This window comes from Rattus norvegicus, chromosome 9 (genome assembly GCF_036323735.1).
Source record: "Rattus norvegicus strain BN/NHsdMcwi chromosome 9, GRCr8, whole genome shotgun sequence".
NCBI classification, from domain to species: domain Eukaryota; kingdom Metazoa; phylum Chordata; class Mammalia; order Rodentia; family Muridae; genus Rattus; species Rattus norvegicus.
The window spans coordinates 102,918,503-102,936,686 of NC_086027.1; the positions used below are offsets into that span (position 1 = coordinate 102,918,503).

Genomic DNA, 18,184 nt, shown 5'->3' on the forward strand with positions numbered 1-18,184 from the left:
TGTGTGCACACACACAAATACATGCACACATGCACACAAAAGATTTGGCAATGATAAACAGCACAGTTGCTTTGACAGTTCACAAGCTTTACATTTTTGAAGTGTGCAGTAGCATTTACTTCCTTCTGAATATAATTTATCTTTCCCTGTATAGTATTTTTTCCTCTTTTGTGTATGCTGTTACTTCTCTTTTTCCCTATAAATCACTAACAGTCTGAATGTCACAAGTACTACAATGGGTGAGTAAGAAATGAATTACTGTAAAAATGTAAAGGATTTTAAAAAATTAATTTGTGATGCAAGGAACAATTACAGTGCTAAGTGTATCTATTTTGAAGCAACCTTGGAAATTATAATTTAAGAATGTACTCATTTTTAAAGAAGGATAATTAATAGCTTCTCTGTTCCTATGTTATTAAAATCCATCAATACTGTGCTGCCTGTTTGAAGGCTTACAGATTAATCAAATATATGGAATTAGACAGCAGAACTGTAAACACACAGACTCTCTAGAAGAAGTGTACCAGGCTGGCTTATTTTCTTGTAAAATATACTTTTGAGAAACTACAATAGGTAAATTTGCACAAATAGGAAAGTCAATTATCAAACTTTAGGGCAGTGGTTCTTAAATGTCCTAGTGCTCGACCCTTTAATACAGTTCTGAATGTTGTGGTGACTTCCAACCTTAAAATTACTTTGTTGAAACATCATAATTGCAATTTTGGCTACCATTATGAATCATGATGTAAACACTGATACACAGAAGTGCCTGATATGTGGCCCCCAAGGGGTTGTGACCCACAGGTTGAGAACTGCTGCTTTACTCAGGAAACCAAAATGAAACCAACAAACCAACCATCCAACCACACAACCCCCACCACCAAACACGTCTACTTTGCGGGAATGCCATGTAACTATGAATCACAAGAAATGCTTCATATTGGATGGAAATATTTTGATTAAAAGAACCAGTGGTGATTTACAACTTCCACAGAAAGTATATACAAAAACCAACTGTAAGAGTGTTTAGCAAAATGTCACTTTTATTGTAGTATGTGGAAGTCCATAATCTCCTCTTGTCTTGACCCAGTAGAAAACTCTGCTTTGTTCCCCAAAGAGGAAAATTCGAACTACACATAGTAAAAGATCGAGTAGTCTAGAATTGAGTAGAGCAAAGGAAGGTGAAAAACTCTACTCTTTAGGAATGAGAAGACTGAGCCAAACAGCAATGGTGACGACCCTGGGAGACCTGGAACTTACGCTTCACGTTGCTGCGTCTCCTCTCTTATGCTTCTATCGGGGCTCTTCTAGGAAAGAGGTGGGATCAGTCTGATCTGGGTAGATGTTGACGTTGCTGACAAGTTAAACTAGAAAAAGGAAAAGAACACTGTCAGCGTGCTTCCAGCAGAGGCAGACTCGAAGCTGTTTTAGTATGATCTAGCTGATAAAAAATACGCACTGTGATTTACATGTATTTTTGGAGCTGTGGCCCATAACTAGCACCATTGTTCACCAATCAATCACCACCTTGATTAGTACACAGATTTTCAGGGATTTGAATACTCTACCCATTGTTCTTTAGATCTTGCTATTATTGGTCATTTCCCCCTGGAGGTAACTTCCTACCTAACAATTGGAACTGTGGATATGTTTTATGGTGCATTTCTAGGTTACTAATTATTTTATGTGGAGTTATTAACATTTTCTCTGCCAGAGCTATGGTTCAATTCAGTGGGAGTGTCTGTCTTCTGATATTTAATTGGTTAAGTTTATCTTAATAACCTTATATTAAAGTTAATATTAAACTTTTATGATCTTTTTATTCTATATAAATATCCTTTTTATATCAAGGTGTAATTTTTATTTCAAATTATTTTATTTCTTCTTTTTTAAAGGCAACAATTGTGAGGGGAAAGGTTAGCATATAAAATATATTAACCACTCTGTTAGGACACAGAAGCATTTTCATGCATGTTAAGCATTTTAAAGTTACAGGGTATAATTATGACAGCTTATTTTTTTTTCCAGAGCTGGGGACCGAACCCAGGGCCTTGGGCTTGCTAGGCAAGCGCTCTACCTCTGAGCTAAATCCCCAACCACGACAGCTTATTTACAGCCACTGCCCATTGGTTATTTTTCAAAACTATGGGCATCCAACACCACAGGCTTCTCAAATTGCATTAAAGCTCAGGTTAATACAAGGAAATGGTGGTGGCCAATAGGGGATGTGTTAACTGACTGCCATGACTTTCTGTAGCTTTTAAAAATATTTGTCAAGCAGACTTCTCCAACAGACGGTTTTATAGGCGTGTGAAGGAGAGACACTTGAACCACAAGGTCAGAATCGGGACAAGAGAAAGGCTATGGATGTTGGTCAATAATTCTTTTCATAGAGAGTTTGAATCTCCACGTAATAAGTAAGGTTGATGGGACAAAATGTTTTGAGCACCCATAGTATAAAGTGCTTTGTCTGTAAGTTCCTTATGACTGGGAAGTTGAGCAGAGTTAGTGTGGCCTCTTACTGTTCTCCTGTGATAGACAGTAGTGATGACAATGGTAAGTCTCAGGAGGTACTTTTAGATATTTTATAGGGACAGCTGAGCTCTGGGATGAGTGAAGAATCACCATAAAAAGAGAGTAAATGCCACATTTTCTTAGAATGGCTCCTCTCTTATTGTTGTTCTACATATAAATATACAAACGACACCACAGTACCTATAAACACTAATTTTTAGGAGGATGTTACGTCCATAGGCATTTTTAAATGAAAAAGTAAATATGTGAAAAATACCATTAACACTTCTAAGACTCAGACCCTAGCAGTAGGTTCCATGCACATAGATCTCCAGTTTACAGTATGGATCTGAGTGTTTGGTATGTGTTTAGATTGAGTGCTGTTTGAGGTCTTACAAGAAAAGTTGGTAGCCTGTTAATTACCAACGGCTTCTAGCAAGCCAGACAGCGAGAAGCTGCTATAGTCAGAGAGAAATCCATAAACTGTCCCTAGTACATACTAAAGCACTGCAAATAAATAGTTTCTACAAGTGTTGCTCTGTTTTACAAGTGTCATAAATAGTACGTCTCATTTGCAAAGTAGTATTCAAACATAAGATAAGTGAATACTTTTCTAGAACTTGTCTTTATATTCTATTCATTTATTTTTTTTCCTATTCTGGTGTTATAAATTCGTGTTTTTTTCTTACTTAAATGCATTTTATTTAGAATAAAGCTTAAATCAGTATTCACATGAATAAAGCTTAGTTTATTAGAATAATGGATTTTAAACCAAACCAAATGAAATGCTGCAGTTATAAAAGGATTTTCCCTTCACAGTTGAAAATAAGAAAATTAAATTAATATTTAACAGTTGCTTCCACCACTAGTTTGAACATTAATTATTTTAGTATTTAGAAACCATTTTCCTGGGGATGAAAATCACATGCCAAATCAGTTTGTATTGAACAAAGAAAACTGCTTTCTCTGTAGAATCAAAGAAGGCAGGATACTTTTAAAAATGAAATCATCGGCTATCATTGTTGCATATGAGCCTATGCTGGATCACAAATAATGTCTAGTAGGAAGATATGTAAAACCATATAATCATGACTATTTTATGCATAAGTGGTAATCTCAATATCAATTTCAGAAGTTCTTGTGCCTATAGTTGTAAAAACCAAACACAGTATAGAAATTAGGATATCTCTGATAAAAAACATCATAGCAAAAGAACTACAATTTGATGAATGTTCTGATTTAAAAAGTATTTCTTAGAGGGGGAAAAAGATTCATTGTATGCCATAATAAGTGAACAAGGATGCCTAAGAGTCCACTAAAGGGTCCTATTTTCTATTGTCATAGAACTGTGACTATTTCATACATCTTGTTTCTACCAGCAGAGTGGGAATGTTATAGTGAAGTTGCAATAATTTAGTAATCAAGGCAGGTAAACACGACACTATTGCTAGAACAATTAAATCAGGCAACAAAATGACAGTCCAGAGGAGTTCCATCTCCTAGTTTTCCAGATGAGTAACTTGTTCTTGTGGAAGATGGTTTATATTGCACGCCGGATGATTGGGAAATTTAGCAGAGCTGAATTTTCATAAGAAAAGACTCTCATGACTTAGAAATGTATTTTCTTCCTCCTACTTACCCACCAGGTTGGGGGCTACAAAGCAGTGACCAGATGACATCCACTGCAATCAATCTTATTTGACATGGTGGTGGATTTTTTTGATTGACAGTATAAAATTAAGAAAATCTGATTAAATTTTTTTTCTGGAAAAACTGGAAATTGGAACCCAAACCACCATGACCTGGGGAAATGGTCATGGGTGCATTCTCTAGAGTGGACATTAGGCCTTTTAGTTGTCTTATTTTCCATCCCTTCCCATGGCCCCTGCCACAAATGCATGTCAATGGCTAAGTATCATGGCACCTTGCATATGAAACAAGGTTGGTAATGTTTTGGTGACACAAAAGCCTAGAAGCATGAGAGGAAAAAGAAATTGGCTTCTCCTACCAATTCTGTTTGCCTATCAAGATGAGACAGCCAGGAAACTCTAGATGCCACTGAGCAAAACCAAATTGTGCCCATAAACAACATGTGCTTTCCAAAGAAATCCTGACAAGGACCATAAATAAATTCCTTATTTAGGGCTGAAATTGTATTCTTACATCTAAACATCTCTCATCATTCTTTCCTTTGAATTGCTTTACAGAGGAAAATTATTTAACTTTTAATCTTAATGAGATCTACATTCTTTGAACAACGTTAACAAAAGAGGTGAGCTTTCTCAGCAATCTTTAGAAAGGTAACGGAAGTCCCCCAAAGTAATTGTGACTTACTTGAGAAACCCCTACCCACACGTGGCAGACATGGGCATACCTTATTTACTCTTTGAAGTTCTGTTTCTATTAACCTCTTATTTCTGTTAAAATGTTGTCTTTCGTAAACAACTCTGCTTTATACTGACTCATCCTGGGATTGATTTCTGTGGCAAAGCTGTGAATCACAGCCTTAAAAGTCACAAGTAGAAAGAGGAAAACGAGATCTCTTCAAACATCTATGGAGGTAGGTGTGGCTTATGAGTAGATCTGCGCCACTGCCCGTATCAATTAAAACTTAGACGGCTGAAACCCAAAATGTATTAGCTTATAATTTTAGACACAGAGGTCTAAAATTAAGCACTCGAGAGGGTCAGGTAGCCACTGAAACCTACTGGTACTTCTTTCATTGACTCTCCTGTCTTGTGGTGACTGTGGGCAGTTGCTGAGTTTTCATTTGCCACAGCAGGACTCCCAGTCATTCTATCTTTGTCTTTGCATGATGCTGACTCTTTTCCTTGTGTGACCATCCCCATGTGGTCCTCTTCTTATACAAACAATAATCATAATCATGTAAATTAATGGCTGATCCTTCATTATACCTCATCCTGTGTATATCTGCAATGACCCCACTTTTGAAGGATCATATTTGAGATACGAAGGGTTAGGATTTCAAAATAACTTAGGATGAGTGCACAGTTAATAGTACCAAGCCCTCTGCAGACAGGATCCTAGCATGGCTGTCCTATGGGAGGCCCAAAAAGCAACTGAAAGAGTCAGATGCAGATACTAGCACCCAATCAATGGGCCGTAGCCAGGGACTCCTGTGGTTGAATTGGGGAAAAGCTGGAAGAAGCTGAGGTTGGGGGACCCCATGGGAAGACCAGCAGTCTCAACTGACCTGGATCTCTCAGACACTGAACCACGAAGCAGGCAACACACACCAGCTGATACATATACAGCTGAGGACTAATTGGTCTAGCCTCTGACAGAAGATGCACCTAACCCTTGAGAGACTTGAGGCCCCAGGGAGTGGGGAGACCTGGTGGGATGGGGGATGGGGGACTGGGACATCCTCTTGGAGATGGGAGGGAGAGGAGAGGGTGGGATGGGGAGCAGAACTGTTGGTACAGACCTGGATGAAGTCTGGACTGAAAAAAAGGATTAAAGAATAAAAAGGAATTAAATTAAAAAACAAACAATAGTACCAAATCCTCAAAGTTCTAATTCTTCTCACATGCAAATTAAACCTATCTCATTTCAATATTTTAAAAAAATCTTAACTCATTCCAACTACAAGTCCCAGTCTTAAATCCATGTAATCTGAATCAGGTATGGTTGAGTTTTAACATATGTTCATCCCGAGGCAAAATTACTTTCCATCTGTTGATGTTTAAAAAAAAGAGAGAGAGAGAGACAACTTATCAGCATAAGACAGACATTTACATTCCAAAAAAAGAGAAATAAGGAAGGAAGAATAGGAACACTGGCTTACAGCAAACTAGAAACAGCCATAAAATTATTTGTGATGGACTCAATTTTCTCCAGGCTCTTAAAAATCCACCATCACGTCAGCCTTGGACAGGAGCCCCATGCAGGATGCCCTGGCAGGCAAGTCCCAGCATTGGAAACTTATGCTTGGGCTGCTCTCTCTCTCCTTCCTTAACTCTCCTTCAGTCCACATTTCCAGCATTGCCTACTGATTTATTATTCTCAAAGTTATTGCCATCCTCCTTTGTATTGTCTAGAAACCAAGCCAGCAAGCAAGAGAGTTCTGCAAAGATCTTTCGTATGTAATTACGTCAGTACCTCTGTCTTTGGCAGAGTGACTTATTGGCTCTTAAGTTGCGCGTCTGATATATTCTACAGAGTATTGCCTTGTTGCAGATTATAAAAGTTTCAGTGCACACAAGATTATCGACATCTGCTATTGGATAGTTCTTTTTGGTTTTGATTATGGACTGTGTGCTGGCTGGTTTTGTGTCAACTTGACACAAGCTGGAGTCATCATAGAGAAAGGAACCCCCCCCCCCCTTGAGGAAATGCCTCCATGAGATCCAGCTGTAAGGCGTTTTCTCAGTTAGTGATCAAGGGTGGGAGGGTCCATTGTGGGTGGTGCTATCCCCGGGTTGGTAGTCCTGGGTTCTATAAGAAAGCAAGCTGAGCAAGCCAGGGGAAGCAAGCCAGTAAGCAGTATTCATTGTTCCATGGCTTCCTCATCAGCTCCTGCTCTAGGTTCCTACCTTGTGTGAGTTCCAGGCTTCCTGGTCAAGTTCCAGCTTCCTTTGATGATGAACAGCAATGTGGAAGTGTAAGTTAAATAAATCCTTTCCTTCCCAACTTGCTTCTTGGTCATGTATGTTTTGTTCAGGAATAGAAACCTTGACTAAGACAGACTGTGTCCAGTTAAGCTAATATTTTATATGTTACTATACCTAACAAGGAAAAACCAGAGTGCACACTCACAATTTATTTTTTTATTCTTTTACTTTGGGAATCTATGTTCAGTCCCTACACATTTTCTATCCACGTGTAGCAAAGATCACTGTTCCACTAATACACCATGTAATATTCCCTTGCAATTTTTTCTTTTACTTTTTGGTATTGTAATAAAATTACTTAATTTCTCCATTCCTTTGCCTTCTCCACACTCTTCCATAAGCCCCTATTTTCTCTTAAACCCATAGCCTCTTTTCTTGTTGTTAATTCTGTCTGATGCACAGTAAAACCATGTTTCCTATTCCTAATTAAAAGTAGTAGACTATTTAGAGCAACCTAGAGTTTTCTGTCACGCTTTTCAAAATTAAGCCAACCTCTACTCTAGGCCTAACTCTACATTCAATTCAACACTTGTATTTGTTAAAATTGTACCCTAACTACCACATCTGGTTTTCTAGGAGACCCACACAAAATACTAAAAACTTGACAACATGTGTTGGCTTATTGACTATCCTACTACTGTATGGAATTCCCATTTAACTAGTAGCTTCCACAACTCCATTGCCAGATCAGGTGAGATTTATATAAGTTATTTTCCTGTTACTATGATAAACAGCCTATCAGAAGCAACTTATAGAAGGAACAGTTTATTTGAGTTTACAGTTCCAGACAAATACAGAGCAATCTAGAAGTTGTACAAAGCTATAACCTCTCAAAACCCACGATGAAATGCCACTAATGGAGAAACAAGTATTCAAATACATGAGCCTACAAGGGAATTTTCTAATGCTAACCACCAAGGAACTTCTCAAGTGTTGATTATGATTTCAATATTACCTTTCTAGGAAACATAACTCAAAATATAGCACTTTCTATACTTATTTATTTGTCAAAATTAAATTGAAATATGAAAGAAGGCTAAAGGCCTTCTTTGTGTTCTTGAATATTTTCCAGTGTAAATATTTGTCTATATTACTTGATCGTCTTAGAAATTTGCCATGGAGACTTTATTCTGGGACTCTCATTTAATTCTACAGAGGTATGGTATAGAAAACTAAATAGATAAAACTCAGCAGTCACTTTCAATAATCTTATATGTATATAGTAATTTATATTCTGATTGTAGTTATATTAAACATTTCTGATTCATTTGATATTTTTCATATGCAACATGAAATTTTCAAAGATGCTTGAAGGAAAAGCATAGTTATGCTACAAAACAGATATGAACTTGGGGACGGTATTCAAACTTGAATCAAATAAGATTTTCATCAACTAAGAAAAATCAAGTGCTAATACTGAAAATAAACTGGTATGACTTTTTGGTATAAAATGTTTTTATTTAAAAATGTAAGTTAGATTTAAGTTAGAATTCTAAATGTTTTTATTAAAAAACAAAGGGAAAAAAGCAAAACAATGCCTGTTCCCATCAAAGAAAAAACTAAGGCTCAGAGATCTTTCTCTGTCTATAAATGTGAAGTGTATAGCTTGGAATAATCTTAGAAAGTTAATGGACCAGGTATAAGGAAGTGGATGGGGGAGGGGGCACAGATTCTATTTATTTGAATACTGGAAAAGAATGGGTGGAGATTTTAAGTAGATAGAGGAAAAGGTAGTAGAGAGAGAGAAGGAAGAGCCATAAATAACAGTACCTAGAAAAATAGTTCATTATGTTAACTGAAAAATATGTGTGTATATGTGCATGTGTGTGTGTGTTTAATTAAACACAAAGATATAAAATTTTACCTCACAGAATTATAATGCGTTGTAACAATTGACATAAATATCCCCAGTGCCAGGTATGGAAAATTTCTCTCCAAGTTATTGTGGATGAGGGTTCAAGGAGCCCCCCTAACAATATGGGTTATTCCCCCTATCCTTGGTTGCTTTCCTGATCTTGATGGCTACTCCTTATTATTGAAGACAACACACAGTTTAGACACAGACCTTGGAAAAATTGAGCTGGAAATGATTTCTCCAATGACACATATTCATGGTGTCTGAAATTGCTATGCCAACTTCAAAAGGAGGAAAACAATTGGTAGTTCTATCCAGATGGAAGTCTGAAAACCACAACAGCAATCTACTCGGCAAGGTAACTTTCCCCAGTAGTGGGCCTACTAATTGGCGGTAACCAGTAGCTATCTAATCATACTTAACACCAAATAAATAGGAAGGAAGCTATGCCTTGTGCCATAAACCTAGTCAGCTACCCAGGGTTGGGCGATATTATACCCTAAAGAGAACCTACTGCTGCCACTTTACAAAACTCGTATAATTCTAGATCCACAGCCTTAAGCCCATAGATAAGTTTGCTCTCACCCATCATCAAAGAAGCCTTTTTTCCTTTCCTTTCCTTTCCTTTCCTTTCCTTTCCTTTCCTTTTCTTTTCTTTTCTTTTCTTTTCCTTTTTTTTTGTAGAAGACAAGTGCTATTACAGAAAGACACAGTTGGTATAAGTTCTGATAATAACTGACTGCAGACTGCAGGGTGCCCAGGGCTGATTGATACGTCTACAATACAATGCCTACATCTGCAGCTAAGGAAATATTGTAAGGGGAGGGGGAGATTGTAAGAGCCATTGTCCACGATACAGTATGGCCTATATAGGACAGTGAAGACATACACATGAAAGTGTAACAATATAGTTACCTAATCAAGGCCAGTGCAATGACAATAACAGGTGACATGCCAGGGCGGATAGGAAAAGACTCAGAAGAACCACACTTAGAGTGCTACAAGTAGTAAATAGCTGGTAAGACGAGGAAAATCACTATTTTTCCAGGGACAAGCCCACTGATGAATTATGCAACCCTAAATGATTAGTCCCGTGCACATATATGAAAACACACAAACATACCACACACATACACACACAGAGACAGACACACATACACACACATATGTCTTGAATTTTTAAAGTGAGTGAGAAAGCATCATAGAAGGATTTGGGGAGATATGGAAAGAGGGTATAAATAAGATAAAATATAATAATCGTGTATGAAATTATTAAAAATATTAAGATAATTCTCAGGGCATTAATGTAGCTAATGTTTTTTTCAACTTTTAAGTGCATGTGGGGAGCTGAATAATCTCTTGAATATCAAAACAACACAGGAGATGAATTGTGTTCGCTTTCAAATCTGTCTACAAGAAAAGGCAAGAATAACGACTTCCTTACCTCCCTAATATCAGAGGCAGTGGAAGAAAACAAAACTACGCCGGGCTCCAAACAATTTAACTCCTGGAAATTTAATTTTCTTTGAATATAATTATAATGAGTGTTCTCAGAATCATTTGATATTCTCTTTAGTCTTCTCTGTCTTGCTGTGATTGCTATTAATAAATTATAATGTGTTAGTTTTCCTCATGACCAAGCAGACTGATGGTCAATTAATGTCCAGAATTATATTAACTTTGAAGTCTAAAATACCTTAAACTCTCCCAGAGTTGAAATGAATCACAGAGAAACAGTCATATTTGGAAATAATTTCATTTTGAAGACAAATTCAATTTATGGCTGTGGTACTTCTGTTTGAAGCTTTTTTTTATTAATGAATACTACTTTTGCAGATTTGAGCATGTTGAAACATTATTTATCAGAGAGAACTCAAAATTTCTCATTTATTTAGTTAGTCTTTGGGGGTATAAAGGGTGTGTGTGTGTGTGTGTGTGTGTGTGTGTGTGTGTAAGTACACTTTCACATGCAGGTATCTGTAACACTTCAGTGTCATGTTTTAGTGGCATATTAATTTATTTTTATTGGAATTGGGTCAGTTGTATAAACAAGCAACAAAGGAATATTTTCATGCACCATTGCAATAACAAATAAGTTGCAGCATTAAGTCCTAAATTGAACTGCAATTAAAGTTATTCCTTACAAAGCGTAGTTTCCTTCCCTTGATGTCCATAAGCTCTCTTCTTCTTAAACTCATTTCTGTTTCTGCCCAGCCCACACATTGCACCATGCTACAGACTTCAAAACCCTGCCTTCTCTAAGTGCCTTGACCTCTTTGCATATGTTCAGACCTAGGGTTAGCAACCCTGAAATGATTTATCTTCTACCTTTCTGAAAAACTAATGTTATAATGTTATAGTGTTTGGAAAACCCATGCCTTCTAAGCCATGCCTAAATTACTTAGGAAATAATTTTCAAAACCTGCTGACATTCTAAAATTGCCTGTTTTAAGTATATCCAGCTATTAAAGGTTAGAATTTTAACAGATTCCAATAAACACACACACACGCACACACACACAAACACGCACACACACAAACACACACACACACACACACACACACACACACACACACACACACAAACCTCCAAGGTCTAGTCCAGTGAGTCTTTCAGACATCTCCATCCATGCCTTTTCTGCTACTCTCCAGATTTAACAATGGCCCCAGAACAGGTACCCCAGCCTTCCCGGTACCCTTGCATGCATGTCAGCTAAGCTTCTGCTGGGACCCACCATGTGACCACACAGAGGCTCACACTGTGACTTTTCCAGTAACTTCAGACTGAACCCAGACTTCCTATGTCCTATTCTAGTGTTTATCCCTGACAGGTTCCCTGGCATTCCCAGCCATGGCTTTTCAACAATGTTTCAGAACTTGCTCTTGTTGGGAGTGTCTTAAGTCCAATAGGGAGTTATTGATTACCAAGCTATGAGTGCCACTACTTCGTTACTGTGCTATGCTAGACATTGATGTGGTCCACAGGAATTCCAGCTTTTTAAATAGGTACTGAGATTCCTCATACTTGTTCAGCAAGCCCTTACTTCATGAGCCATTTTCCATACCCCACATATTTTTTCATCAACAAATATCTCTTCTTCTATTACATCCTGTTTTCCTCTCTTGAAACTGGAAATAGGCTGGCCACCAAACCCAACCATGTAGTTATAGGCAAATGCAGCTATGTCCAGTTTGTGTGTATGTTTGTATAACCTGTGTGTGTGAGAGAGGGGGGGGAGGGGAGAGAGATTCTTATGCTTCTGTGGCAATAATACGTGTCTTACCATGCCAGTTCCCTAGTCCCACAATTGATATTTCTTAAGTAAAAAGATTATCTCTAAGATTGCTGAATGCATTATTAGATTAAAAGGATGACATTCTCAAGTTCCATTCTCTTGCCTGAAAAATTCATGATGTCTTTATATTTAATAGCTGACTATTTAATAAATAGTCCCAGTATTTCCTTGTGTAAATATACCACATTTTCCTTATCAATTCTTCAGTCAAGGGGCATCTAGGTTATTTCCAGTTTCTAGCTATTACAAATAAAGCTCCCATGAACACAGTTTAACTAGTATCTTTGTGAGATGGTATAACATCTTTTGGGTATATGCCCAGGAGTGGTATAGCTGGGTCTTGAGGTAAAACTATTCCCCAGATTTTAAGAAATTGCAAAATTGATTTCTGCAAGTTGTGAGTGTCATCCTGAGTGAGGTAACTGTAGTGGCCATTCCTGGTTGTCAACTTCACTATATCTGGAATGAACTACAATCCGGAATTGGAAGGCTCACCTGTGATCCTGATCTTGAGGCTGGGAGATACAGGTTTCTGACCTGGATCTTGGCCTGGAGATCTTGAGGCAAAGTGGCTATGAATCCCAGAAGCTTAAGGCGAGGAGATCTCTGAGTTCAGGGTCACCTGGGACAAAGCAAGTCCAAGACCCAGGCATGGTGTTATACACCTTTAATCTGGGACACACTTTCTACTGGAGATTTACATAAGGACACTGGAAGAAGGAAGAGTCTCTCTTTTTTGCATGCCTGCCTCGTGAGACTGAGCCACTGCTAGATCCTTGGACTTCCATTCATAGCTGCTGCTGATCATTGTTGGAGAGTTGGACTACAGACTGTAAGTCATCAACCAATTCTCTTACTATATAGAGACTACCCATAAGTTCTGTGATTCTACAGAACCCTGACTAAGATAGTAACCTACTCCCAAAAGGACATATATGGTATATACTCACTTAAAAGTGGAGATTAGCCATAAAGTACAGGATATCCATTCTACACTCCACAGAGCCGAAGAAGGTAAACAAGAAGGAAGGCACAATCAAGAATGCTCACTCTCACTTAGAAGAGGGAATAAAATAGTCATAAGAGGCAGATGGAGGGAGAGAAATGGGGATAGAGAGTGGGGGCACAGGAGCTAGTGTGGGGGGATAGGAGAGAGAGCCAGATGGTCATTAGAATGAATAGAAATCTGCAACTGATACGGTAGAGAGGTAGAAGAGGGCACCTCCAGGATGTGACAGAGAGGCATCCAAGAATCAATGGGGGTGAACTTAGCTGTGACTCACAGCATGGGCGATATGGGACATGAAGAGACCACCCCCTATAGCCAGGCAGGAACCCCAGGGAGTGATAGGGACACGACCCCAACCACAAAACTTTCGACAGAAGGGGGATAAAGCAGAGACTGAGAGAATACCCAAGTAATAAAAGGCCCAACTAGAGACCCAACTCATGGCAAGAACCAGTGCCTAGCACTACTAATGTTACTCCTGTTTCGCTTGCAGACAGGAGCCTAGCATGGCTGTCTACTGAGAGGCTCCACCCAGCAGCTCACTCAGAGGGATGCAGACACCCACAGCAGAAACTGTGAATGGAGCTTGGGAACTCTTATGGAACAGTCGGGTGAAGGACCGAGGGTTGAATGGGATAAGAACTCCACAGGAAGATTAAGAGAGTCAACTAACGTGGACCCTTGAAGATTCTAGAGACTGAACTACCAAACACGGAGTGTGCATGGGCTACAGCTAGGTCTCCACACACATGTATAGCAGCCGACCTGCGGCATGGTCTTCATATGGGTCCAGAACAGCTGGAACTGGGGCTATCCCAAAAAGTTGTTTTCTGTCTGGGGACATGTTCTTCTAGCTGGGCTGGCTAATTGGGCCTCAGTGGGAGAAGATGTGCCTTGTCCTGCAGAGACTTGATGCACCAGGGTTGGGGAATACCCAGCAGGACCCCCACCAGCTAGGAAGAGAGAGAGTGAGGGATGAGAGAGGGCTTGTGGGAGGTCTGACTAGAAGGGGGGGAGGGTCAGTGATCGGGATGTAAAGTAAATAAATTTTTAAAAAAGAAAAGAAAAAGGGGAAAAAAAGATAAAAATAGTTTAAACAGGTTACCCAGAGAAATATTTAAACTTGCTGGGCAAACAGGATTATAGGAGGTAAGTCAAGGTTTTAGACACTTTTTAAGAAGAAATGCTCACTTTGTAAACTTGGATGCACACAAGTGTGTTTTGCAACGGGAGCTGTGTCTTCTAGAGTTGTTCTACTTTTCTTCAAGGAAGGATAAGGAAGTTCATTAACTGAGTTTTGATGGGATATCGCCTGTGGTTTGAAAAGGATAATTTGAGAACCAGGAATGGAAGGAGTCAATGAAAATATAATCAGCCTTTCTGTGCTGCGCTCATGAATAATCTTGCACATATGCATTTATTCAACAAATATTTATTGTGCTTTTTCTATTTTCTAAATAGTCCCCAAGCATTTCTGATGTGAGAGTAAACAAAACAGTCTGTGTATTAGAAAGCTTAGGTTAGTTACCATAAATTTTAATTGAAAACAACTATGGTTTATTAGCTGTGTTCCTTTGGGCAGATTTCTTCATGAAATAGAAAAAAAAGTAATTAATGAGAGTTGAAGTTTTCTTTTACAGTGATTTGAAATAAGGAAAATAGGAAAAAATGATTTTAATAAGGCGATGGGAAGCTTTGTCTTGCATGGAGGGAATCAAAGGCGTTAGATTCACAATGGGCAATAACTAATTATAATGGATGAATTCTGGTATAAGTCAAAGATTATTAAAGATGATAGATCAGAAAGACAAGATTTAAGTAAAAGGGGGTGTGGATGGGGAGCTGCTTGGATTTCAGATTATGATTTGATACAATGCAGACTATGTTTATTATGGATTCTTGAGTTGATTATAATACATAAAACACATGAAAAAAGTTTAATAGAGTTACCATGATTTTATATTTCAAAAGTGTTCCCCAAATGATTCAAAATAAATCTAAGCTATCATATGACTATGGGTATCAAGGGATTAAGTATGATAGAAAGTAAATTATTGGAGAACTGTGAAATCTTGGGTGAATATATATATTCATTCTTTTCTATATCTATTCATCTATTTATCTGTTTGTCTATATCTATCTATTTTCTCCTGATCTTTTTCTACACACACACATACACACATATGTAGAAGTTGTTCGGATGAAAGCAAAGAGAGTCAATTCACAATAGACAGTGATCCAGTTTTATAAATTGTTTACACACAGACATATATACATATACACACACGTGTGTGTGTGTGCGTGTGTGTGTGTGTGTGTGTGTGTGTTCTGTGACTTTGAAAGATCAAGATTTATTATAGACCTAGCATTGAGCAATATTAAAGGGACCCACTACAGCTGAAGACCTCACTGCAGACACAGTAACTTACCATATGATTCAAAGTAGAGTCATAATTATCTGTTTTTATATGTTTAGTTTAATTTCTGAAGTTATAATAAATTGTATTATTTTCCCTTTATCTAACTAACCCTTACCAGGTACTTCCCCTTGTTCTTTATCAAATTTATGGCTTCTTTTTCATTGTTGATATATATATATAATTCCAGTATTTTAAAAGCTTAGAAAGTTTAGACAGCAAACTTACCCTTCTGAGTTAGATTCTACAGGAATAGGTTGGGAGACCAGAACATTTATACATACCAGTGCACAGGAATACAATTATAATTACTCTTTTGTAAGCCACTTCCTATCATGATAGACTCTATTGTTTTGGTTGTAAATAATAATCACTCTTCTAGAAAAGAAGATTTAGTGTTTAAAAGCTTTGCTAATGAATTAAATAAGATTTCACGTGATGATTGTGAACTAATTTGATGAATAATTAGATAGCAGTATGAAACCGTTTGATAGTGATTCATCATTTTTATATGAGGGGCAACCTTTCAGCTAGGTTTCCTACTTGGCTCTGAAAGTGATAAGCTTTATTAGAAACATTGAACTCCTCTTTGTCAGCAGTGACTTCTTATCACCTGCTAGGAAATTGATCTTTGTTTTCATTGCTGACCAATAATGTATGAGATGTGAATTTCGTTCTGCTGTGAATACATTTCCCTGACAAATATTAAGTCTCAAATTTTGGATTGAAATGCTCACTCTGTCACTCCAACTATCAGAGAACGGTTTAATTTCCCTGATTGGCACTTTCTTTGTTTAAGGAATTAAGTTATAATAGTTCTTGATATTTGTGAAAATAAGAGAATTTATGTGAAAATACTCGGTATGTATTATGATGCTACTTTTCTAATATAACTGCTCATATAACAATCTTGAAATTTACATGAAATAAATCGCCACTCTCCAGACGAATGAACTAAACTCAGTTAACTGAGATCTGTAAGATATCTACGCACACACAGTTGCCTCTTAAAACCCTGGTGCAGGCTTCTGTCCAGTTAGCATTGTGAAACCACACTCATTCTCAGGATTGACTCACAGGCAGGAAGAGAGATAACTTGCAACTACAGGAGCTGCCTTAAAAAGAATGTCTGGTTAGAATAGGAACAACAGTTTCAGCTTTTTAGTACCATGTCACATGACAATAACCCAATGTCCTTTAAATCCTCATTTTAATAAAGGCAGTGTGAAGAATTACTCGTTCAAATTAATATCATTGTAACTGTAAGTTTTTCTATCTGTGCACAAGTTTCCTAAATAATGGCTCTGAGACTAGATTAGATGACACAATTTTCCATGCCAAAAGCTTTGCCTTGTTCCTGCTAGCTCGTAAATCAATTACCCTGCCTAATCTATTCTAAGTCATGCTACGTGGTTAGTTACCTCTCCTTGGGTTTATGCAAAATCTTCCTCGAAGTTGTGTGTAAATCTCTCTCATGCCTGACTCTATCCCAGACATCCTCTGTAAAGGAACTCCCACCTCCCTATTTCCTGCCTGAACTAATAGGCCAACAGCATTTTATTGACAAATGATGCTTCTGTATATTACACAAGAGACTCTCTACACATCATAAAACACTTTAATGAATGGTTTCCAAAATTAGTCTTTACATTTAAACTCTAACATTCAGTTGTAAAAAAAATGGATCTAAAAAAGTAAACTTTAAAATAATAATAGCATTTAAATACTTGGTGATACTGAAGATGGAAAAGTAGAACTGTTCTTATAGTACAGCTTCGAGAGAAGGGTCTATTATTTATAAATCTAACAGAGAGAAATATAGGGTAATATTCTTTGGTACTACACCTATTATATATTTACTATCTTTAATAAAGTTAGTTATTGATAACAGGGTTAAGTTTTATCGATTGCTACCAATTGGCCCAAGACAGCGGGATCCAGGAGAAGCTGCCGGAATGTCACCACCAGCTCTTGGCAGTTATTCTCTATGAAGTCACAACAAGCATAGATCAGCAATGTGACACAAGGCAACCCAGTATAGGAGGGTCATCAGCCAAGACTAGTGAGGCCGAGTAAGGGGAACCAATGCCAGAGTCTCCTCTCATTGTCTGTGGGGTCTTATTTATATTCTTTCTAAACATCACTTGTGTCCTCTCATGCAACTACTTCAGCAAAACATTCTCTCCCCATGTCTCTTTAGGAAAACATCCTTTCAAGTATCTGAAACTGTAACTGTAAGTTCATATCCTCTTTAAAAAAAAACAAACCACTGTTTCTTTTCTTTAACTATGAAAATTTGAACTTTACATGCATTACTTTACAAGTTTTAAAGGAATGCATGAAATAAAATAAAATTTATCAGTTCTTTAAAATATGGTAGTTTTTTAGAAAGGGAATCCCTTTAGAAAGGGATACACGATTAAAAAAATTGCATTTTAATAATAGGCTCAGTAGTTCCG

At 37.6% G+C, this 18,184-nt stretch overlaps 1 long non-coding RNA gene across 1 annotated transcript; it reads right to left on the reverse strand.

The window, feature by feature from the left end:
- Nucleotides 1-918: 918 nt before the first annotated feature.
- Nucleotides 919-17,702, reverse strand: LOC134480305 (uncharacterized). The gene is made up of 3 exons (XR_010054670.1): nt 17,640-17,702; nt 1,261-1,367; nt 919-1,156 (listed from the first exon to the last, which is right to left on the reverse strand). It is a non-coding gene; the product is annotated as an uncharacterized LOC134480305 (long non-coding RNA).
- Between the last annotated feature and the right edge of the window lie 482 nt (nt 17,703-18,184).